The 24,725-nt window shown below is 41.9% G+C and overlaps 1 long non-coding RNA gene across 1 annotated transcript; it reads right to left on the reverse strand.

The window, feature by feature from the left end:
* Positions 1–18,994: 18,994 nt before the first annotated feature.
* On the reverse strand, positions 18,995–24,469 carry LOC104247471 (uncharacterized). The gene is made up of 3 exons (XR_716234.2): positions 24,096–24,469; positions 22,586–22,626; positions 18,995–19,532 (listed from the first exon to the last, which is right to left on the reverse strand). It is a non-coding gene; the product is annotated as an uncharacterized lncRNA (long non-coding RNA).
* Positions 24,470–24,725: the final 256 nt, after the last annotated feature.

The raw sequence follows: 24,725 nt of genomic DNA on the forward strand, positions 1-24,725 counted from the left end.
TAAACGGCCCATCCCGAAGTCTAAAAATTAAGTACAATATTTATTGAGGCCCCCACAATTTATAGTTTATTTGGCGAGGCTCATCTCATTTTTATTTTAAAGGTCGTCCTATAATGACTATGTTTTCTATTTCGTTTGTCTCTAACGTAAATGAAGAAAAAGGTACTAATTAAATTACATGTTATAGCTAAGTTCCGAGCGCGGTTTGTTAAAGCAGAATATAAAGGTGCATATGGAAAGTCCGTTTGCCAAGCATGGGCCCAGGCCCAACGTAGGTAGTATTAAACTGAACCTGGCCCATTTTATTCCAATATTGAGGCCTAGTTAAACTATTCTACACATATTCCAAATTTGTAATGTTGAAAGGTAAAAATGATGATATCTAATTAAACAAATTACACAAGTTTTAAAGAATCAATCAATTGGAGTGAGGTAACTTAGAAGTCTAATTTTAATTCTAACTTCAAACCATTGGATGTTGAAACTAGACTACCATTGTAATTAAAATGATCTACTGGACCTGATTTTATTTGACATATATTTGAACACATAATAACTGATAACCAAACTAAAATGAACAGAATATCATTGACTACATTACTACACAAAACTGCTCATTTATACCAAAGGGGAATCAAATTACATAAGAATAGTATATGGCATGTTCTAATTACAATTAGTGAAAAGAAAAGCTATATTAAGACTTCAAACTTCCATTCTTTCATAATGTACATGCTTCCATATTTTCAGCTTACAATAGTCAGTGTATCAGTTGTGTACCTGATATTAGAAAGCAGAAGAAGAGGAAGATCAGCAGAAATACAGTAGCGCACACACAACAAAACCAGTGAAACCAGAAATAACAGTAGCAGAAATCCCAGGAATAGATTGAAAACAAGAGAATAACCCAGCAACTCAATAGAACAGGGTTTGAAGAAACAGCAGAAATCCCAGGAAATTCCAAATTCAAACCAAACAATATCACAAAGCAACACAGACAGATGCAAGGAAACAGTAGTTCCTAATTTGTCAAACACTCAAGAAAAGCAGCCTGAAACTCTTAATGTAAAAAAGTTCAGCCTTAACACTCTAACTTTTAATGTAAAGTTCTGATTTTTCTGAATTTTTCTCTCATGCAGTTCTCACTCAACTTCAGAAATTTTTCTGGTTCCCTTTTTTTGTTCCAGAATTCTTTTTTCTCCAATTCCCCCCCTAAAATCAGTCCCCAACCCCTTTTTATACAGCCAAACCTTTCTTTCCACTTACTGCCCGACCCCTTTTTCCACTAAATTAGAATTTTCCACTTAATCAGCAACTAAGGAAAGCTTTTCCTTATTATCAGCCCCCCACTCCCTTTGGTTCCCCATTACCAAATTAATTAATATCCCACTAACAAAACACTAATACTAAACTATTATTCTAACTGTTTCATTCCTAAATCACCCCTGAAACCCTACTGTTATCACTTCATTACCCTAAACTTTACAAGTCTGAAGTTACATTTGTAAGTTCAAACCTGAAACTCATTTGGTTAAACACCTAAATAACTACAGCTATATCCAATTCACAATCCTATTCAGACACAAAGATTTACGGCAGAAGAATAGAAGAAAATCGAAATGGTATTAATCAGGGCAATGAGATAAACTATGAAGAACTGAACGAGTAATCTGGTTAAAACAAACAAGACTGAAAATAACATGTTCAACTCATTACACATTTAATCACAGAAGACAAAAAAGAAAAATGGTAAACCCACTGGAAAAACAACCAAGAACTACTATCATGTTTTTTCTCTAATTTTTCGAACAAGTTAATTGACGACACTTGATTAATCGATTATACAGGCTATAATGTAAAATAATTATCTACAATTAATCAGAAAAACAAACATACGTGATTCGAGTATTATTTGACAGAAATAGTGAGTTGTAATACAACCAACTAATTGATAAAATTAATCACTTATACTATATAGTTTACAACAGATACTTAATCAATGATCAGAATAATTCGACCAAATAAAAGGTCTATTGGAGATGAGAAGATGAATTGAAAAAGCATGGAAAAATCAATAAAACTAAACTAAACAGATACATAGATAGAAAAATCATAAATACAGAATAAAGGAAAAAGAAAAATACTTCAAAACCTCAGAACTATACGGACCCAGGCTCGAACTCGAATTTGGACATTTTTGAGGTCGAACAAACTTTAATCGAAGTATTCTCAACTGAGAATACCTCGATTAAGGTCTATTAGACCCCAACCCTTCCTTTAATCAAACATACCCCAAGGTTTGGAATTTTAGGGTTATGTTTTTTTCGGATTTAGGGTTTGAACATTTCTAGGCAGATTCAAAGGGAGCCAGTGGTGGTTCAGGGGTGAGGGAGGTCTGGGGGTCATCTGGTACGAATTTGAGGTAGGTTGGGGTAGGTTTAGGTTTTGCTCGAATCTTCGATTGAAGATTCGAGAAGTTGTAGGATGATTCGAAGTAAAAGGTTAACAGATCCATGATGAGGGTGGTCAAGGGATGTTGTGGTGTTAATTTGGTGGTCATCGGAACAGGTGGAGTTTCAGACGAACTCTTCGATTGAAGATTCGAGAAGATTGGTGATGATTCGAAGGAAACTAACACCAGATCTGGAAAGGGGATGTCGTGGGGAAGCTATGGTGTAATTTTGGGGTTGTTTGGACCATCGGAACCGCCGTGAGGCGATTTCTGGTGGGTGGTCAGTGGTGGTAAAAGGCGGAGGGTCATCTGGTCTCTAAAGCATAGAGACGATGAAGAGGTGGGGTGTTTTGTCTTGGGGGGTGGGGTAAAGAATTGGCCTTTATATACGGAGGGGTTATTTCGATCCTAGCCGTTAGATCAATTAAGATCAACGGCCAAGATCAAGGGGTTAAACCACACGATGTCGTTTGGTTTAAACAGGGGGGTCGGGCATAACCGGGTAATGGGTCAGGGGTCGGGTTTGGTCACAGCTTTGGGACTGTTTGATCATCTGAGATCAACGGTCCAGATTGAGACGCTTGAAATGACGTCGTTTGATAGAGGCTGGAGACGGGTTGGATTGGACCTGGGCATGGGGTGTGATTTTGGGCCTAATTTTCTTTTAAAAACTGGCCCAATCCGAATTTCTTCACAATTTTGAACCCTTTTCCTTTTCCTTCTTTAATTTAACACAATTCCTAATTAAATTGTAAAATCCAAATACAACTACACAAATATTAATTAACACTTACAACAATTAACACCCAAATTAAAACCTTAAAATAAAATCACACAATGACAACAAAATAAAATAAAACGCATATTTTATCCTAAAATGCATACAACATGTATTTTTATTATATTGTTTTTGTATTTTTCAATTAACTACAACAAGATAAACATTTACGGACAAAAACACAAATAATTATCCAACAATGCCACGTAAATCCTAAAAAAATTGTACACCCAGAGAATTTTGTTTTATTTGATTTCTTTTAGAGTAGTTTTCGTGAAGCAAAAATTACGTGCTCACAGCCTTCGCCATCAAACAGAACAAAGGTTCGACCTCGCTCGAATGACGACGGGCTGTTATTCCGATAAGTTCGAAATAACACCCTTTAAGGCCAATGACCTTCTCCATCAAACAAAATAAAGGTTTGGCCTTGCTCGAACGACGACGGGCTGTTATTTCGGTAAGTTCGAAATAACACCCTTTAAGTCCAAGGGCCTTCGTCAAAAAAGAGAGGTCATAGCCTCGATCGAACGGCCACAGGCCGACATTTCGATAAATTCGAAATGGCATCGTTAAGGGTCGACAACCACTGGAAGAAAAGAAAGATCGAGACTCGTCGGGCGAGCCTCTATCTTGCACCAAAGCCATGAACAGTTGGAATAAAAAGTGAAGTACGAGGCAAATAGCAAAGAAGAAAACTTTTCTTTATTCAATGTCACAACGCGGGCTATCACCGCTTACATACGGCCCAGGCCAACCAATAAAAAAAGTAGAAGGAACGAACAGACGACAATCAACAAACGAAATAAAAACAAAAACAAAGGATATCATTCTTCATTCGGCGTCATCACCGCCATCATCATATCCACACCCTTATTGGCTTCTGGCGTTATCGCGTCGTATCTACAGTTGATGCGAGCCTCACGAGCCTTCGCTCGCACCTCTTCGTAAGCAGCCTTAGCCACGGTGCCTGCTTCCCACAAACTCTTATATATGTCCCGCTGGGCTTCAGCATAAACCCAGAGCTCATGCATCTGGCGAGGAATGACAGTAGATGACGACTCAACCTGAGCCTGTAGTCATGCATTTTCCGCCTCCAAGGCCGCGACCTGATCTCCCAAAATTGACGCCTCCTGATCAATCATTCCAATATGCTCCTCGAGCCTCACCTCCCTAAGGGTAGCTGTCGCTCTCTCCGACTCCTGTTCAGATTAAAGTACGTGGATGGTGTCCTCCAAGGCCACTGCACTCGCCAAAGCCTCAAACCAACCTCTCTCAATGATCTCCAAACCAGCAACTTTGCTCTCTATTGCAGTCAATTTCCTCATCCATTCCGTGCTCATCGCCTCGACCCTGACCAAGTTTTGGTCCATCTCCAACTGCATAGACCTCAACCTACCCTGCAAATGCTCACACTCCACCGCGATCCCCTTACGCAACTCGAGCTTCTCGTCCTTGATGCGGTGTTGCTCCTCGAATTCGCTCTTGCTAGGAATTATCTGTATCAATTCCTGATCCTTTTTCTCCAACTCCTCACCAAGAGCCCAGTTGCGGGGATCCATCCTCAGCCGCTCGTGCATCTCACGACATCTGTCATAGTAGCGACGGTACTTCTCCAGCATCTTCAAGAAAATCCTTGGCAGGACGTTGGCCCTATGAATGCTTTCCACTTCCACCATGTATGTCTGAAAATCATAAAGACGAGGTTAAACTAATGCTTTCAAGCAAGGGGAAAGCTTAAAGAGAGAACCAAATGCAACATACCCTCAAGCCCATGATGGCCACCTCATCCCTCAACTCGGCATCAGGGGTATCCCGAAGGGACTCATTCTCAGCTTCTGAACATAACAGGCTGAACTGCGGCACCCGATCCTCCCATTCTGCCAAGAGGTTAACGCCTGAAGGGATCTGAAGAATACGGGCCGATCCCCCCGCATGAACCACCGAATAAGTAAGGCCCACCTCGAACATCCTAACATCATCAGGATCTAGGTCTGACTTAGATTCATACTCGTCAACCACCACACCTTTTCCCCTTTCCGCTGTTGAAGGAGGAGCACGATCCGCTGCGGAAGAAGAGGGCACGTCTGAAGTCATGACAGCATCACCAGAGGTCTGGTTCTCTACCACGACAAGGTGTTGATCATCAGTAATAGCAGGGACTTCTAGTTGAGCCAAGACGACGGTTAGAGTTTTTGATCGTTGATCACGGGCACCAACAACTTCAACAGTTTGCTCCGCCTTGATCGCTACCGACTCGACACTGCGCTATGGTAGGAAGAGCGGGTCGCAATAGCTTTTACCCGAATAGAGGTTCGGGATCGAATTTCCACAGGGAGCTAGTAGTGGAGTTGTATTTTCTGTCTAGCCTAGAGTTGCGGTTGTGCTTCTAATATCACTTCAAACATTTTTTGAGTTTTTGTATTTATAACTACTATTATAAAACTAAGGATTAAAGCTAAATTATGCTAAGAGAATATTGCTAAGTTGTAATTAATGGGAAGGAGAGCACTAGGATCGTAGCATCACCTAGATGGCTAATTAACGGGTAGATGTTACTAAGGATAGATTGACATATTTGGGGATAATGCTGTAACCGTTGCACAATTGCACTCACTCTCACATCTCTTGGTAGAGGGAGTGATTTTGCCCAATTAACTCTCTCGAGATCAATTGGGTAGGCCAATGAGACCAAGCAACTAGGTTTCAAGTAGGGTGATTACTCTCTCGAGATTTAACCCGTTAATTGGGACTACTATTTCTCATGGGTCCATCCCAATTCCTTGTTGGGTCAATTTTGGGGTCATAGACTCTCTCTTTCGGGAAGAGTTAAACCCACTAAGCTTGAATCAGTGTTTGCAACCACAAATTCTTGAATAAAAACATAAAATCAACCCAAATAACAAACACCCAATATCAATCTAACCCTAGATGGCAACACCCATCAATTACCCACACTAGGGTTGAGCCACAACCCTAGCTAATGGGTTTAGATACACATAATTAAAGAAGAAACTGAAGAAATAGATGAAGAACTAAACATATTAATTAATTACTAAGAAGAAACTACAATAATCTATTGTTAATGGGAAGCAAAAGTGCCAAAAATGGCTACAATATTGGTCTCATGAGCTCAGCTGCGTTTCTGAATACCAAACTTGACCTAAAAATGGTAAAATGTCCTATTTATAGTGGGCTAGAAAAACTGGACAAAAATACCCCTGCGGGGTCAGTGCGGGCCGCACAAAAGCAACCACAGCCGCACTGGCTCTTTTGACTTCAACTTTAAGCTATCTGAACTGGAGGACGCGGACCGCGTGAAAATACAGCACAGCCGCGTTGAGGGTCTGGCGCGGTCCACACAAACAGGACGCGGACCGCGTGGCATAGTTTTGGTCCTTTGTCCAACTCTCTGAACCTTATGAACGCGGACCACACAAAGTAGGAGTGCGGCTGCGAAGCTTCACCGCGGACCACGAAAATCCTACTGCGGTCGCGTGACTTTAAGCCTGAATATGTCATATCTCTGAACCTCCTAGTGCGGCCGCGGTCACTATTGTGCGGTCTGCACTAGGTCCTTTCTTCTTCAATTCTCTTGGCCTTTGATACTTGAGCAGGTTTCACTCCTTTTTGAGCCGATCTTTAACATTTCGTCACTTTGTCAATCAAACCTGCAATCAAGCACAACTTGTGAGCATTTTGGGACTATTTTGTAGCAATTTATATTCAAAGCATAGGCAAGCAGGGGCATAAACACGTTAAAATCCTAACTTATCTACTCCCCCAAACTTAAACCTTTGCTTGTCCTCAAGCAAACAAATAAGACCCACCCCTTAAAGGAACATCCAAGTAATTCCAGCTATCCTAAAATAACCTCAACAAGCATTAATTGGGACTAACAATTGCCCTCAATACGAATGCATCATTAACACATTTAAAACTTTGAAAACTATGGATCAAGTGTGACACAAGAGCATCAAGAGTTGACACATTTCATCAAAGAGCTTCTCTCAATTACTTTGGTCATTGTGGAACCCAAACTCCCACGTCCTCAACTCTCCCTAAGCGAACCTCACCTTTTAAGTATTGATACACAAACCGAGGTTAATGGAATTTCACTCATCTCTCTCAAGAAGAAGGTCACAAGTCCGGCTCTAAGTACCATATGCTTGCCCCTTATGTAAGTATCCACTAATGTAAGCTCCCTTCAACTCGAGATCAAATAGGGCTTTTGTGGAGTCATTGTGAAGGCTTTTAGGTAAGGGTAGGACATATTTTTATTCAAGTGGGTTTAATCTTCCCTTAAGCACTTCTTTTGATTCATTTGGCACAACTCTCTTGACTCTTTTGAGTATTTCACTTCTTTACAAGGGGTTAGAGAGATACATTGTCACTCTTTCTTATACAATTCAAAACATTTCTCCTTTTTCTACTTTTTCCACACTTTTTTCACTTTTGTTTTCCTTGAATCCCTTTTTATTCTTGTTCACATTGGACTTTCTTTTTGTCTTTTTCTTTTCTTGCTTTTTCATTGCCTTCCTTTTCTTTTGCTTTTGTACCTTTTTTACCACTTTGTTTCCTTTCTTGTCTCTCCTCCCAAACTTAGATATTTTCCATAACTCAAGGGAAGATTTGGGTGCCAAGAGAGGGTAATCATTTAGAATGAGTATAGGCTTGTAGCATTGGTTCTTGAAAGAAAAAGGTACTTTGTTTCCTTTCTTGTCTCTCCTCCCATACTTAGATATTTTCCATAACTCAAGGGAAGATTTGGGTGCCAAGAGAGGGTAATCATTTAGAACGAGTATAGGCTTGTAGCATTGGTTCTTGAAAGAAAAAGGTTTAAGGCTCAAAAGGGTTAACTAGGGATCATCTCATTGGTAGGCTATGGAATTGTTCAACTTAACATTTGGATCAAGGAGAGCCTATAATCACTTCTCAAGTCAAATTTCACCTAGGATTTTACCTCAACAAATATTCAGGGCAAGTTTTAGACCATTGGCTCGGGACTTGGACTCACATTTCGATTCCCCACCACACACGCAAGGGGATTGCTAAAGACATCGAGTCGAGGGCCCACAACGACCTTAGTTACGATTCAAGCACACAATGGTCCGAAAAGACCACATGATGATTGTTTGGTCAACGCAAGAGTCTCAAAGCCACGACTTTCACCATCATGAACACAACATTATGTCTTTGACCATGGGATCAAAGGCAAATGTGTTAGGCCCAAGTGAAGCTTTGCTTGAGGTACCTTTAACTACAACTATCAAAAACAAAAGAAAAATCAAAGAAACGGATTCAAACCCTTAAGAAGGTTGTCACGCCATCTATCATTGGGAAGAGCCACCCGGTTCGCACAATACTATACCCTTGGAAAGAACCGTGGCATTAAGAAAATCAAGGGATTATTGGAAGCGTCAAAAACAAAACAAGAGGCTACGAGCCTAACTACAAAGCTAAAAACGAAAAGTTTTTGCGAAAATAGAAAATAGAATGAATATGTACAATAAGGGAGTAGAATATACAACAGGGGGATGAATATATATAGAAACGTAAAGTTATATACAGCCCAAAATAAAATTTGCGAAAATAGAAAATAGAATGAATATGTACAATAGGGGAGTAGAATATACAACGGGGGATGAATAGATATAGAAATGTAAAGTTATATACAGCCCAAAATAAAAAAATCAACAAAAACATAGACTAAGAATCTATATATATAGTCATCCAGATAAAAGTAGGGCGCACCCCCACGAATAAAAACTGGCATTGTCCTCAATGCCAACTATCAAATAAGCATCAAAAACAAAGTAACGGATATAGGAGCTCCCTAGGACTGGTCCGTCTGCATGGGATCATCAGTGGTAAGTCCTCTCTATGTATGGGAACCTCAGACTGGTTCCCGATCTCCTGGTGCTCAGCTGCTGGGATTGGGTCCTGCTCCTGGACCGGCTGGATGATAGGTGCATCACTGGAGGGGGTCTCTTGTGGGTCTACTAGCTCAATAACTGCACCAACTGAACTGGGGAGCTTCCTCTTCTTCCTTGGAGGCTTGGGTGCCTGCTCCTGCTCCTGTTGTGGCTGTGGCTGTGGCACTTGTGTTGCTGCTGGGGCTGGATCCTCGAATAGCAAGTCTAAAGGCATCTGGTATGCCGATAGCTTGTCCAAATCAGTCCTTAGCACTTTCACCGACTCCTTGGAAGCCCTTGACTTCCTCATCTTCTTGTGCTCCTTGACAAGCTCCCTCAAAGCCTTGCTATGTGAATCCACCGCCTTAGTCAAGGCATCCTGAGTCCTCATAATCTTTTCCTGATTGTCCAGGAGCTTCTTCACTGTATCCTCAATGGATTGAGGAATCTGAGTAGTGGAAGGTGCTAAATGGGCCTCAACTGTAGCAGACAATGTAGACAACTTGGATGTCGCAACTGACATCCAGTTGTTCAAACTGGCTAGTGTCTAGCTCAACTGATGGGCCGTGAAAGGATGAGTCCGGGAAGAAGGAACCCCCAGGCCAGCTGAAGTACTAGGGCCAGTAGAAGAGGAGGGTCCTGGAGGCAAATCATCAACAGTGGTGGCAGCGGGCATGGTGGAAGGCTTTATGGAGGGCTCAACAGAAGATTCTACCACAACTAGCTCCTCAGACTGGCCAGTTGGGGTAGAAACATGCAACTTGTAATTTTTGTCCCTGGGGTTGTCTGACCCCTTCAAACTGTACCAGGAGAACAGAGCCACAGGTTTGACCTTGATGTCAAACGGTCTCTTCTCCACCTCCAAGTCCCGAAAATACATAGTGAGGGTGCTGGGAAAAGGGTAGTTCCGGTCATGCTCAACCCCCACTGCAGAAATAATGAGGGATATTACATTGCCCATGTTGATAGGATATCCCACCATAATAGAAGTAATAAGAACCGCCTGGGCAAGTGGAATAGTCTGATCATGGGTAGTTGGGTCGAGCCGACTGCACACAAAGGTCAACCACCCTCTAGCCTCGAAGTTGAAAGTTCTCCGAAGTATTTTGGCCCCTACTTGTAACCACTCTGGAACCGTACCCGGGATTGCCAGGTATGAAGCTAACCATGGACGAACCTCCTCGCCCATTGCTAACTTTTCATTGTAAAGGGACTCATCTTCATCATTGAACCCCAAGTATTCATTCAGTGCCTTCCCGGTGAATACCACATTTTTGTTTCTCACTTTGGTCACCTTAGTGCCCTTCAAGATATGGGCCACATTGCTATAAAACTCCTTGACCATATGCTCATTCGCCTTCACACAATTGTCTTTAAAGAACTCCCAACCCACTCGAGCCTGAAACTGTCTATGCACATTGGGGTGTAGGGGTAGAAGGTCTTTGTCAATGAATCTCCTCTCAAGAATCAACTTCCGTGCCGACCAGCATTCCCTAAACTTGTGGAATGCCACCTGGCTAACAAATCGATCTTCCCAAACTTCAAGTTTTCTAGTTCGTTCAACACCCCCAACTTGGGGCACACCATTGTCCGGTACCTCATTATCACTATTAGTCCCACCTTCTGCACTCTCTCCAGATACTGAAGCTGTGGGGGAGGTGGAGTATTCACCGCTGCCTGTTGCTGAGCCATCAGACGACTCAGAAGGTACACGTTGTGGAGCTTGGGCAATATGTGAAGCTGGGACTGAGGGATCTGGCCCTGAGTCAGAAGAAAGGTCTTGAGAAGGTACGGACTCACTCCCCAATTGGTCATCATCTATAACAACTTGTTTCCTTATTTTCAGTTTAGGTCGGGGAGTGAGTTTAACTTGTTTCCCTTTTCCTCCTCGGGAGGAGTCACCTCGGCTGGGTTATTTGGCACCTTTTCCTCGTTGTTTTACCATTGTCTACAAGCAAACGCATCTAACATTGTTAGTTTAAGCACATGCAGTGAAGCAGGTGAATGAATTAAAGTTGCAGACAACAAAAAGATTGTTGCAGACACTGCTGCAGATCCAGGCACCGCGGCCCGCGTGCAAGGGAGCACGACCGCGTTGGGGGTACCGCAGACCGCGCAAAGGCGACCGCGGTCCACGTTAATCAAGTACCAACTAAAGTCCCTCTCTGAATCTAAGCACCGCGATCCGCGTAAAATGGGTACGCAGTCGCGTTGGCCAGCGCGGACCACACAAACGTTACCGCGGCCGCGGTGGGCACAAGTATTTCCTCATTCAATTAAGCATTGCGGACCGCATGAAAGTGTAACGCGGACCGCGTTAGGGCACCACGGACCACGCTAAGGCGACCGCGGGCCGCACTGGGTCAATTTCAGGGACTAAGCTGGGGTTTCATGTTTTCTTCTATTTTTGTTCAAATTTTTACCCCTACTTGTCCCTACTCAGTTACCCAATCCTTAGTTACTTTAAACTAACATGAAATCTAACCTAGACTAACAATTCGAAGAAAAAGTTACAAACTACTGGCAAGCAAATAAAATGAAAATAAGAAAGTAATTAATCATGAATGCATAAAATGTTACCAGGATTAGGAAGAATGAATGCAATCTATCCAAGCAAGCAATAATTTCGGTCTTGGAAGAGGATGAACAGTAGAATTAGGGTTCTGGGTTTTTAAATCGCGAAAAGGGTAAAATGAACCCTTGATCTCTATTTATAGACCCAGTGGGTCCCGTACTCACCTACTAGCGCGGCCGCACAAAAGCGACCACGGACCGCGCTGGGTTTATTTGTGTGACCCTTTAGTAAGCACCCTACGCGGACCGCACAAAAGTGGAACGCGACCGCGTAAGCCCTCCGCGGACCGCACTAAATTGACCGCGGCCGCGGTGAAGAACTTCAGAGAGTCCCCTTCCAAACTCATACTGATGCGGACCGCACAAAGTGCACCGCGGCCGCATTGGCAACTTCAGAGACTATGCAATTTTCATACTTTTTTTTGCACTGCTTCAACACAATCCCTACAACATCTCACAAACAATTAGCTCAAAAATCCTAAGCTACAAAGAAAATCAAAGAGAAAGAAAAAAAAGACATGGGTTGCCTCCCAAGAAGCGTCTGATTTAATGTTGCGGCACGACGCATGTTACCACCACATCACTTTAGATGAAGAAGCTCCACTACGTGACTGCCATCGAACTTTCCAAGATAATGCTTGACCCGGTGGCCATTAACTCTAAAGACTTCACCATTTTTGTTTTTTAGATCAAGAGCACCAAACAGAGTCACGGACGCAACTTCAAATGGCCCACTCCACTTTGACTTGAGCTTACCCGAAAACAGACGTAACCGGGAATTAAACAAGAGAACCATATCCCTATCTTTGAACTCCTTGCCCCGAGAATATTTGTCGTGAAGTTACTTCATTTTGTCCTTGTACAAGGACGAGCTAGAGTATGCATGGAATCTAAACTCATCGAGCTCATTAAGTTGTTCAACCCTCAGATTTACAGCAACATCCCATTCTAAGTTCAACTTCCTCAAGGCCCACATAGCCTTGTGCTCCAATTTCACCGGAAGATGGCAAGCTTTTCCAAACACCAACCGGTATGGAGACATACCAATTGGGGTCTTGTAAGCTGTCTGATAGGCCCAAAGAGCATCATCCAATTTTTTCGACCAATCGGTCCTATTAGCAATTATAGTTTTAGACAAGATACTCTTAATTTCTCGGTTGGAGACTTTCACTTGACCGCTAGCTTGAGGATGATAGGGGGTGGTCACTTTGTGATTAACTCCATATTTGGCAAGCAATGAATCAAAAGCCTTGTTGAAAAAGTGATATCCCCCATCACTAATGATAGCATGGGGAGTGTCAAACCTCACGAAGATACTCTTTTTAAGAAATGCCACAACACTCCGGGCTTCATTGTTGGGCAAAGCCACGGCTTCAACCCACTTGGAGACATAATCTACCGCCACAAGAATGTAAGTGTTTCCACAAGAGCTCACAAAAGGACCCATGAAGTTGATGCCCCAAACATCAAAAATATCTACCTCGAGAATCGTATTGAGGGGCATCTCATCCCTTTTTGAAATTCCGCCGGCTCGTTGTCATTCATCACATCTTTTGACCACATCATCGGCATCTTTAAACAAGGTAGGCCAATAAAATCTGCAACTAAGCACTTTAGAAGCCGCTCTCGCCCTGCCATGATGGCCACCATAGGGTGAGGAATGACAAGCCTCCAAAATACCCAATTGCTCCTCCTCTGGGACACATCGTCGAATCACACCATCGGTGCAAATCTTAAACAAATAGGGCTCGTCCCAATAAAATTCCAAGCTATCCCGCTTGAGCTTCTTCCTTTGGTTAGAAGAGAGCTCACACGGGATGATTCCGGTAACAAGATAGTTTGCAACATCGGCGAACCACGACATTCCACTCATTGACACCGCAAGGAGTTGCTCATCGGGAAATGTATCATTGATTTTAAGGCCGTCACAAGGCCTCCCCTCCTCCTCCAAACGGGACAAGTGGTCCGCCACTTGATTCTCACTACCATTATGGTCAACAATTTCTAACTCAAACTCTTGAAGAAGAAGAACCCATCTCATCAATCTTGCCTTTGAATCTTTCTTGGTCATCAAATACCTAAGGGAGGCATGGTCGGTGTGCATAATAACTTTGGTCCCCATAAGGTAAGGACGAAACTTTTCTATAGCAAAAACAATAGCCAATAACTCCTTTTCGATGACTGTGTAGTTCCTTTGAGCCTCATTCATCGTCTTGCTTGAGTAGTACACCAGATGGAACATCTTGTTGATCCTTTGGCCTAAAACCGCCCCCACCGCAACGTCACTAGCATCACACATGAGCTCAAATGGTAAGCTCCAATTTGGTGTGGTGATGATGGGGGTAGTTGTCAACTTTTGTTTAAGGAGCTCAAAAGCCTTCATGCACTTCTCATCGAAAACAAACTTGGCATCTTTCTCTAGCAACTTGCACAACGGGTTAACTACCTTAGAAAAATCTTTGATGAACCTCCGGTAGAAACCCGCGTGCCCAAGAAAACTCCTCACCCCTTTGACAGAAGTAGGGAGAGGAAGCCTTGAAATAACCTCGATCTTGGCCTTATCAACTTCAATTCCTCGCTTCGAGATCTTGTGACCCAACACTATACATTTTTCTACCATAAAATGGCACTTTTCCCAATTTAGAACAAGGTTGGTATCTTCACACCGAGCCAACACTCTATCTAAGTTTACCAAGCATTCCTCAAAAGAATCCCCAACCACGCTGAAATCATCCATGAAGACCTCCAAGATATCCTCCACCATGTCGGTGAAAATAGCCACCATGCAACGTTGGATGGTCGTCGGAGCATTACACAATCCAAATGGCATCCTCGAGAAAGCGAATGTGCCATAAGGACATGTAAAAGTCGTCTTCTCTTGGTCCTCCGGTTCAATGAGAATTTGATTGTACCCCGAGTAACCATCCAAAAAGCAATAGAAAGCCCGGCCCGCAAGACGATCAAGCATTTGGTCAAGAAACGACAACGGGAAATGATCTTTTCTAGTTACCTTGTTAAGCTTCCGGTAATCCATACAAACTCTCCAACCCGTCACTGTCCGAGTCGGAATAAGCTCATTGTTGTCATTGGTCACCACAGTCATTCCACCTTTCTTGGTGCACATTGCACCATCCATGAACTGTCAGAAATGGGATAAACCACACCGGCGTCAAGCCACTTGATAACCTCTTTCTTTATTACTTCTTGCATAGCCTCATTTAGTCTTCTTTGATTCTCAAGTGAAGGCCTCGCATTCTCCTCCAATATGATTTTATGCATGCAAAAGGCAAGGCTTATACCCCGAATATCAGCTAGAGTCCATCCGATTGCCCTTTTTCGCTTTTGAAGAACCGCTAAGGTGGCCTCAACCTGCATGTTAGTAAGGAAAGAAGAAAGAATAACAGGTAAAGTAGAATTTGAACCCAAGAATTCATACCTGAGGTGCAGAGAAAGTGGCTTCAACTCCAGCATCAGTGGCTCCTCAATCGATGGCTTTGTTGGTGGAGTTTTACGGTTTTCAAGATCTAAAGATAGCCTTCTAGGCTCATAAGAATATGAACCCATACCATGCAATGCATTCACGCACTCCACTCTACTAGCATCATCATTGACATCCATTTTAAGAAGCACGGCCTTAAGAGGATCTTTAACATTGATCATGGAACTTGTGTCATCCACTATCATAGCTGTGACAATGTCCACAAATGAACACACCTCCGTGCTATTGGGTTGTCTCATTGATTTGCAAACATGGAATACCACCTTCTCATCCCCCACTCGGAAACTCAACTCACCCGCTCCAACATCAACCAATGCCTTCCCCGTAGCTAGGAAAGGTCTCCCAATAATAATCGGCACTTCAAATTCCACCTCACAATCTAATATGACAAAGTCGGTCGGCAATGTGAATTTATCAACACGGACAAGAATATCATCAATTATGCCCAAGGGTCGCTTCATCGATCGATCCGCCATTTGAAGTCTCATTGAGGTAGGTCAAGGTTGACCAATTCCCAAAGTCTTGAAGACCGAGTACAACATCAAATTAATAATAGCACCCAAGTCACAAAGGGCCTTAGCAAAATCCGCACTTCTGATAGTACAAAGGATAGTAAAAGCTCCGGGATCCTCAAGCTTGGGCGCCACTGAATGCACTATGGCACTCACTTGATGAGTCATCTTTATTGTTTCACACTCCATCGACCTATTCTTTGTAACCAAATCTTTCATGAACTTCGCATACCCCGGCATTTGCTCAAGTGCCTCAACCAAAATGACATTGATTGTGAGGCTCTTCATCATGTCAATGAATTTTTTGAATTGATTGTCACTCTTTTGCTTTGCTAACCGTTGAGGATAAGGTGGAGGTAGCCTAGGCAAAGGTGCCTTGGCCTTTTGTACAACCGGCTCAGGCATGTCAATCACGTGTTCCCTAGACGGGTTCACGACATCTTGAGTCTCTACCTCTATTTCATCATTAATATCAATCCGCATATCATTGTTCACATTTTGATTAACCACATCATCAACAATCAAAGGTACATCATCATCCTGCAACTCAACATCTTCATCCATAACTTGCTTTTGCATTGAGGCATTCACATCACCGCCTCTCCCACTTCTTATTGTAACCGCCATCACATGATTATTATTCCCACCCTTCAGTTTCACCACCGTATCACTTGGTAGAGCGCCTTTGGGACGAGTATTCAATGCTTGAGAGATTTGGCCTAATTGCACCTCCAAGTTCCGGATAGATGTGTTATGCGAAGCTAATTAGGCCTCAGAATCTTGGTTCTTTTTCATCATTTGCTCGAACATGCTTTCAATTCTCTCCATATCACTTTTGGACGAACTCGGACCTTGAGAAGGAAAGGGGGTGGATTGTTTGGTTGTTGGTACATGGGGGGCCTTTGAAAGCCTTTCCCCCGGTTACCTTGGTTCCCGCTAATGTTCTACCCTCCTTGATTGTTGTTGTTGCCCCAATTATTGTTATTACCATTCCAATTCCCTTGGTTGCTTTGATTACCCTAATTATTGTTTTGGTTGTTGATATTCCAATTACCTCCGACTTGTTGTTGATTGTTATTATTTCAATTACCTCCACCTTGTTGTTGATTGCTCCAATTTCCTTGAGGCACCATTGTTGATTCGAAAAATTGCCTCTATTCCCTTGGTAGTTATTGACATATTGGACCTCTTCGCTTTGATCATCATAACACTCATTTGAATAACCACCACCATCATTGTTGTTGTAATATTGTTCACAATTACCTTGAGGTTGTTGTCCTCTTTGCCTCCTTTTCAACATAGAAACACCTTCCATTGCATTGACTTGGTGCGGGTTTTGGACTTATTGCAATTGTGCCTTTGCCAATTGATTCATAGTTGTTGTAAGCTCGGCGATGGCTTGGCCATGATCGTGCAATTCCTTGTGCAAATGGATGACCGTGGGGTCACCTTGGGGCACATTTGCTCGGCTTTGACATGCCGAAGAGGTGTTGGCCATTTTATCAAGTACATCACATGCCTCTTGGTAAGAAAATTTCATAAAGTTCCCTCCGGCCAATTAGTTCACAATGCATTGATTCGTGGTGTTGATGCCCCGATAAAAGGTTTGTTGAATCATAGCTTCGGTCATGTCGTTATTAGGGCACTCTTTCACCATTGTTCTATATCTTTCCCAGATCTCGTGCAAAGGTTCTGTTGGCTCTTGCTTGAAATCTAGAATTTCATCCCGAAGAGCTGCCATATGACTTGGAGAAAAGAACTTGGCAATAAATTTGTCCGCCAGTTCATCCCATGATGTAATAGAATGATTGGGGAGCCTTTCTAACCAATCCAATTCTTTACCCCGAAGAGAGAATGGGAAAAGCCTCAATCTCAACGCATCCTCGTACACGTTTGTCTGCTTGCTACCCCAGCATGTATCCACGAACCCCTTCAAGTGCTTGTAGACATTTTGATCGGAGGCACCCGTAAAATCCCCTCTTTGCTCGAGCAAGGTCAACATAACATTTGTGATTTGAAAGTTCCCCGCCCGGATTCGGGGAGGAACAATAGCACTGGCGTATCCTTGATTTGGTAAAACTCTGGGAGCTACTCTCGGCGGTGCCGGAGGAGGGTCTGGAATATTGTTGTTCTCATTTGCATTTACATTGGCATTTCGGCCTCTCCGTGGAACTTGAGGTAAGACCTCATCTTGTTCTAGATCCTCTACCTCCTCCCCCGCTATCACATTGCCGAGAGGGTCATTTGCATTAAGATCCATTGTACCGATTGATCGACACAAACAAAATTAGTAAACAAGAAGGAAAGAGAAGCAAAACACAAAACTAACTAAACAGATAGTCAACACCGTAAGCTCCCTGGAAGCGGTGCCAAAAAGTGATCGCTGCCAACTCGACACTATGCTATGGTAGGAAAAGCGGGTCGCAATAGCTTTTACCCGAATAGAGGTCCGGGATCGAATTTCCACAGGGAGCTAGTAGTGGAGTTGTATTTTCTGTCTAGCCTAGTGTTGCGGTTGTGCTTCTAATATCACTTCAAACATTTTTTGAGTGTTTGTATTTATAACTACTATTATAAAACTAAGGATTAAAGATAAATTATGCTAAGAGAATATTGCTAAGTTGTAATTAATGGGAAGAAGAGCACTAGGGTCGTAGCATCACCTAGGTGGCTAATTGACGCGTAGATGTTACTAAGGATAGATTGACATATTTGGGGATTATGCTGTAACCGTTGCACAATTACACCCACTCTCACACCTCTCAGTAGAGAGAGTGATTTTGCCCAATTGACTCTCTCGAGATCAATTGGGTAGGCCAATGAGACCAAGCAACTAGGGTTCAAGTAGGGTGATTACTCTCTCGAGATTTAACCCGTTAATTGGGACTGCCATTTCTCATGGGTCCATCCCAATTCCTTGTTGGGTCAATTTTGGGGTCATAGACTCTCTCTTTCGGGAAGAGTTAAACCCACTAAGCTTGAATCAGTATTTGCAACCACCAATTCTTGAATAAAAACATAAAATCAACCCAAATAGCAAACACCCAATATCAATCTAACCCTAGATGACAACACCCATCAATTACCCACACTAGGGTTGAGCCACAACCCTAGCTAATGGGTTTAGCTACACATAATTAAAGAAAAAACTAAAGAAATAGATGAAGAACTAAACATATTAAATTAATTACTAAGAAGAAACTACAACAATCTATTGTTGATGGGAAGCAAAAGTGCCAAAAATGGCTACAATATCGGTCTCACGAGTTCAGGTGCGTTTCTGAATACCAAACTTGACCTAAAAATGGTAAAATGTCCTATTTATAGTGGGCTGGAAAAACTGGACAAAAATAGCCCTGCGGGGTCAGTGCGGGCTGCACAAAAGCAACCACGGCCGCACTGGCTCTATTGACTTCAACTTTAAGCTCTCTAAACTGGAGGACGTGGACCGCGTGAAAATGCAGCGCAGCCGCGTAGAGGGTATGGCATGGTCCGCACAAACAGGACGCGGACCGCGTGGCATGGTTTTGGTCCCTTGTCCAACTCTCTGAACCTTATGAACGCGGACAACACAAAGTAGGAGTGCGGCCGCGAAGTTCACTGCGGACCGCGAAAATCCTATTGCAGCCGCTTGACTTTAAGCCTAAATATGTCATATCTTTGAACCTCCTAGTGCGGCCGCGGTCACTGTTGTGCGGTCCGCACTAGGCCCTTTCTTCTTCAATTCTCTTGGCCTTTGATACTTTAGCAGGTTTCACACCTTTTTGAGCCGATCTTTGACATTTCGTCACTTTGTCAATCAAACCTGCAATCAAGCACAACTTGTGAGCATTTTGGGACTATTTTGTAGCAATTTATATTCAAAGCATAGGCAAGCAGGGGCATAAACACGTTAAAATCCTAACTTATCACGCCTCTACGGGAGAAGCCGCAACAACACCTTGTCCAGAGCCCGTCGGGAGAGAGTCGTCCAGGTGATCACTGTCGGGGGCGCCATCTCAAACTCTACTCTCCATCTCTTCGATGACCCCTCTTCCTCTCCAGTCGACAGTGACTCGTTCGTAAGACGGACAACATTGGTCGGGACCTCGTCCTGAAAAGTGGCCCTCGCTGGAGTAACCAAGGCCGAAAATTCAACCGAAGTAGCCCTCGATGAAGGTCGTATAGTGGATACGGCAACAAGGCGAGCGAATGCGGCCGGCTGACAAAAAGCTAGCTGAGGGGTCCTTGCTTTTCGCACCCTCCCTGGTAATGACGAACGATGCATAAGAGACTAAACAACAAAAGAAAAAGAGAGAACTGTAGATGAAGGCATCATCTCACCTATAAGAGGCTTGTATCCGAACATCTCGTGAAAGGTCGACCATGTGCGAACTCCCATTGTATGGGCAAGAATGGCCTCTACCCATTCACGAATCCCTTCGACAGGCAGCGGGGGCAATCTCTCAACTACAAAAGACGGGATGGTTTAGCATCCGCAGAAAATGGTCAAACATTTCATTTATTAAAGATGCAAACATACGTGCGAAGTTTCATCTCTCGGGGAATCCCGTCGAGTCCGCCACAATGTGCTCGGTCCACACATAAAAGTAATTCTCATAGAAACGACGATTGGTTCTGTCGTCCATCTTCACCACCAGACCCCTCGACCCCTGAGGATATGCGTGAATCATCGTACCGCAAATCAGTTGAGGAGAAAAAATGCTAAGCATATGGCCCAAAGTGACCTCATGACCGGCAAGTTCCGCATACTTGAGCAGTGTATAAATAAGGCAAAAGCTGAGCGGGGCACACTTCGTAGTAACGGCAAAAATCTACCACCAACATGGGAAGAGGAAGTGTGTATCCTACAATGATGGGGTAGGCATAGACCACGCAATACCCAGGACGATCAAAGTGAACTCTGTGGTCCCTCTCCGCGGGCCGTATCTCTATGTAATTAGGGATTCCCTACCGTTCCCTCAAATCTACAATCTCATTTTCTCTAACAGTGGAAGCGACGGGTTCCAGCTCCGCTCCACCGCCGAAACTAAAGTCAATCGCATCCCTCCCGGGGCGAGGTAGAATCTCATCCACCGAGGGAACCTCCTCATCTTCCACCGCATCCGCCTCTCCGGCGATCTGAACAGGGCTCTCTAGTACCAGATTAGCGGCAGGAAGATCATCGCGAGGAGAATTGTCGTCCATTTTTAGTAGAAAACTCGCCAAGAGAAGTAATAAGAAGAAGAGACGAAAGGTTTCAGAGAGCAAGAAGGTAAGGAGAAATTCAAGGTATCAGAAAAAGCAATATCTGAAGAATTTTCTCACAAAAATGATGAAGTAAATCAATCAAATGACAAGTTCCCCTATTTATAAGGGACATAAATCCCCCGAGCATGAAATCTATGAGTCACCATTTGAATCTGATAGGGCACGAAACATTTCAGTTTCCCAGAAACGTGTGTCATAATGGTGGCAACCACGGACCAACGCTTTAGTGCCAACCGGCATTTCGATTCCGAAACCATCGCAACGGTCCACGAGTATCTAAAGAACACCTCCACTCCGCCAAAAAATCCACGGAATGCGAATAAGGAATGGAAAGTTGGGGGTCCGATTTCTATCGACTTCGCTACAAACATGATCCGTCTGTCGAGCCCGACAAAGGATGACCCCGACAGATAGAGGGACTAACTGTATTGGTCAAAATCTGACCACCAAGACCAGGTTGCCCACAACTCCCTTTTCAGCAATCGGGTAATGAAAGTCAACAGAGTCCACTCCATTTCTCCTCTGAGATACCCGACAAATCAAAAAGAGCAACGCCTAAAGCTACGACCAGAATGCACCATTGACCAAAACGCGTCAAGTCACATTGAGGGTAAAGGAATTTCAACTATATATAGCCAGGGAAGGCTTTCGATAGGGGGCGGCTGGATTCCCAGAGAAGGGAAATCAAAAGAAAAGCTCCACTCCTATATACTAAGAGGAGAAAAACAATTGTAATTCTCTTTTCTCATCGAGTGATGTTAAATCTTAATAAGATTATCGATATTTCCTTCGTCACTTATGCAATCATCATTATTAAACCTTTCGATCTGGAATTAACTAAGTTTGATTAGGATTTACCCCTTCATCTTTGATTGATTGTTCAAAGAGATTTCAATATCTTTTGAGTCAAACAACTATGTTTTTTTCCTTGTAAATGAATTTCTTTTGCTTTTCATTAGAATCTAAATATCTTAGATTCCTAAAAACTGAATCTATAAAATGCTCTACGCGTCGAGAAAAACACATAGTAAAGAACGTCATCTTCTCAACTCTAATATGCGACTTACAAAATGAGTTTCCGATAATACATTTATTGTAACGATGCCAACGGCATGAGATATTGCAAGAGTTACCAATTACCTCGGTTCTAAAGCATCAACCACTGGCAGCAAAGAACATGAATATGTGTACATTAATTCATTGAAAAGCATCAATCATTAATAGTATCTACAGAGATGATGAGAAAACCAAGCATACCACAAACATAGCACGTCCTAACTAATGAACATTAACATGAAATGAAAAAGACTCGAATCCCCTCAGAGCATATACTGAGAGAGTCGTTGTTTCTTCTTCAACTGAGATTTAGGTACTCAATCCATAGTGTCTTTGTATGTAGGTAGTCTTGTTCCAAAAACTTGTAAATTTGTCAAATTATTTATAATTTAATACTTTTGTTGTTGATGAAAGTGAAACAGATAGTACCAACAATGTACTAAAGATATATTGGAAGCAAATGGGAGAATAATTTCTTTAACATGACCGACAAACAGCACATAACATATAGTACTATATTGTTTACTAATTTTATAAAAGTAAATAATGTACCTTTCGCTTAATGTATGATGGATGTGTATGTTGCTGAATACCTGTGGAAACAGAAGGATAAAAATTATTCAGTTGTTTCGATCATATCGTCAAATGCCTTGACTGCATCAAAATTCTTCTATGTTTCATTACTATATTTGAACAACAATCACATTCACACAAAAAAAAATATGAAGAAAAGACGGGAAAAAAATCATAAATGTATGGATCATATGTCAAATAACATATCCACTGAATGGGGACCAAAAGCACATGTTCACAGATAACTTCATGACAGAATAAAGATTCTAGATCAACAATCATAGAGAAAATACGATCACAATTTTACTGCTAATTTCATCCTTGAAGAACCCATTTACTCCCATAACAATCTTACCCATGCAAAATGAGAAACAATACTATATCAGAAATATACATCTATGTATCTACTTTCAAATCAAATGAGATACAACTATTGGATGCATGTACAAAATAGAGCAAGAAACAAAAACTAATACGAAAATCAAGCAACAATCATAGATATCATATGCTGCAAAGAGAAGCTGGAATCAATATGCAGAAATTTGAATAACAAATCAGAAGTGAAAGCATCAAAAATTAATTTTGGAAGAGGATCTGTGTCACCGAAAGCAAGCGACAAATATTAGGAGGAAAAATTGGAAGAGGCTACGTGTCATCGGATGAGAGCAAACAACTCATAAAGGTTAGCAAAATGTCAAAACTACCCTCATTTTTTATTTAAATGACATGAAGTAGACATGGCGAAACCTGAGCTTTTCTAACATAATAGAAATGCGGATTTCTTCATGAAATCTCTCTTTTAAGAAGAAGAGAGATGCATTTGCAATAGTGTTGCGTTTTAGCGTTTTATTTTATTTAGCGGGTTAGGTTGGGTGTATGGTTGGATTTTTTATGTTTTGTTTGGGTTTTAATCATTTTATTTGGTCCAAAAATATTAAAATCCATATGGACTGCCACATCATTTGTTTCCACCCAAAAAGTTTGATAATCCCGGTTGAGTGATTATTTATGTGCAATAGAAATAGTTGAAAGATTTTCCTGTTATAAATGAAAGAAAAGTGACTTTAGCCTATAATTTTAGATAGTTAAATAAATATTTGAGTAATTGACTAAAAAACTACCTTGAAGCTGGAAAACACCAATTTTAACAATTAAAAAAAATACCTAGTTAGTGTTATTCAATGGAAAACACATACTGAGCAAAAAAAAAGAAGAGAAAAAGTGACGCATGCTAAGTTGACACAGTGTATGAATGTAAATAGAACTGAATTAAAAGAGAGTTAATTTTTTAAATAAAATTTTTTGAGCTTTTGAGATTGAAGAGTGATGAAAAGGATCAACAATATATCCAGAGAAAAATATACAGTAGATCTGAAGAGGATATAATGGTATATTTGGAAAATTCACACACACAGTGGTTCTTTACTTATCTCTCTATATATATATGGTCTCTGTTTCTCTCTCTCTGTCTTGTGCATGTAATAGTTACCTTTGAATAATCAAAGAATTCCACCATATTGTGAAAATTGTGCTTCCTTTTCTCTTCTTGTAGATCTACAAAGTATGAGGCAATTAGTTCATATAATGTTGAGGAAGTGGGCAAAGGTAATATAGTATCATCTCTGCTTTTGCGGTGAAAAGCTTCACTCAAGAACAAATAGTACAACCATTACAAATCCTGTCTCAAACTTCCCAAAAAAAAGTCATGTGTATGTTCTTCACAAAAATGAAGGAGAGAAGATTGTGAAATTAGGAAAGAAAAAAAGGAGTCACGTGATTAATAAAGATTCTGTTACAAGTGGATGGAAAATCTAACAAAGGTGTATTTTTGGTTAACTTAAGAATTTTTCCTATTAAGTGAAAATATTGTAAGGATGTAATGAAAATTATGGTCAAACAATAAGTATGATTTTGGTTAATAACTCTACATTTGACACCTCCCTGAAATATGGATAGGCGTTGGTGGGGAATAGCACATATTGTAAAGTTTTCTTCAAATGGAAAAGTTCTAGTGTTCAACCATTGCCTGTCATTGCAAAAGGATCTAGGCAAGATATTGTTAACGCTGCTCTTAATTCTTCGTATTTGTGAATCCATTGTGAAGTCTTAAATCTAACAA

Source organism: Nicotiana sylvestris, chromosome 8 (genome assembly GCF_000393655.2).
Source record: "Nicotiana sylvestris chromosome 8, ASM39365v2, whole genome shotgun sequence".
Classification (NCBI taxonomy): Eukaryota; Viridiplantae; Streptophyta; class Magnoliopsida; order Solanales; family Solanaceae; genus Nicotiana; species Nicotiana sylvestris.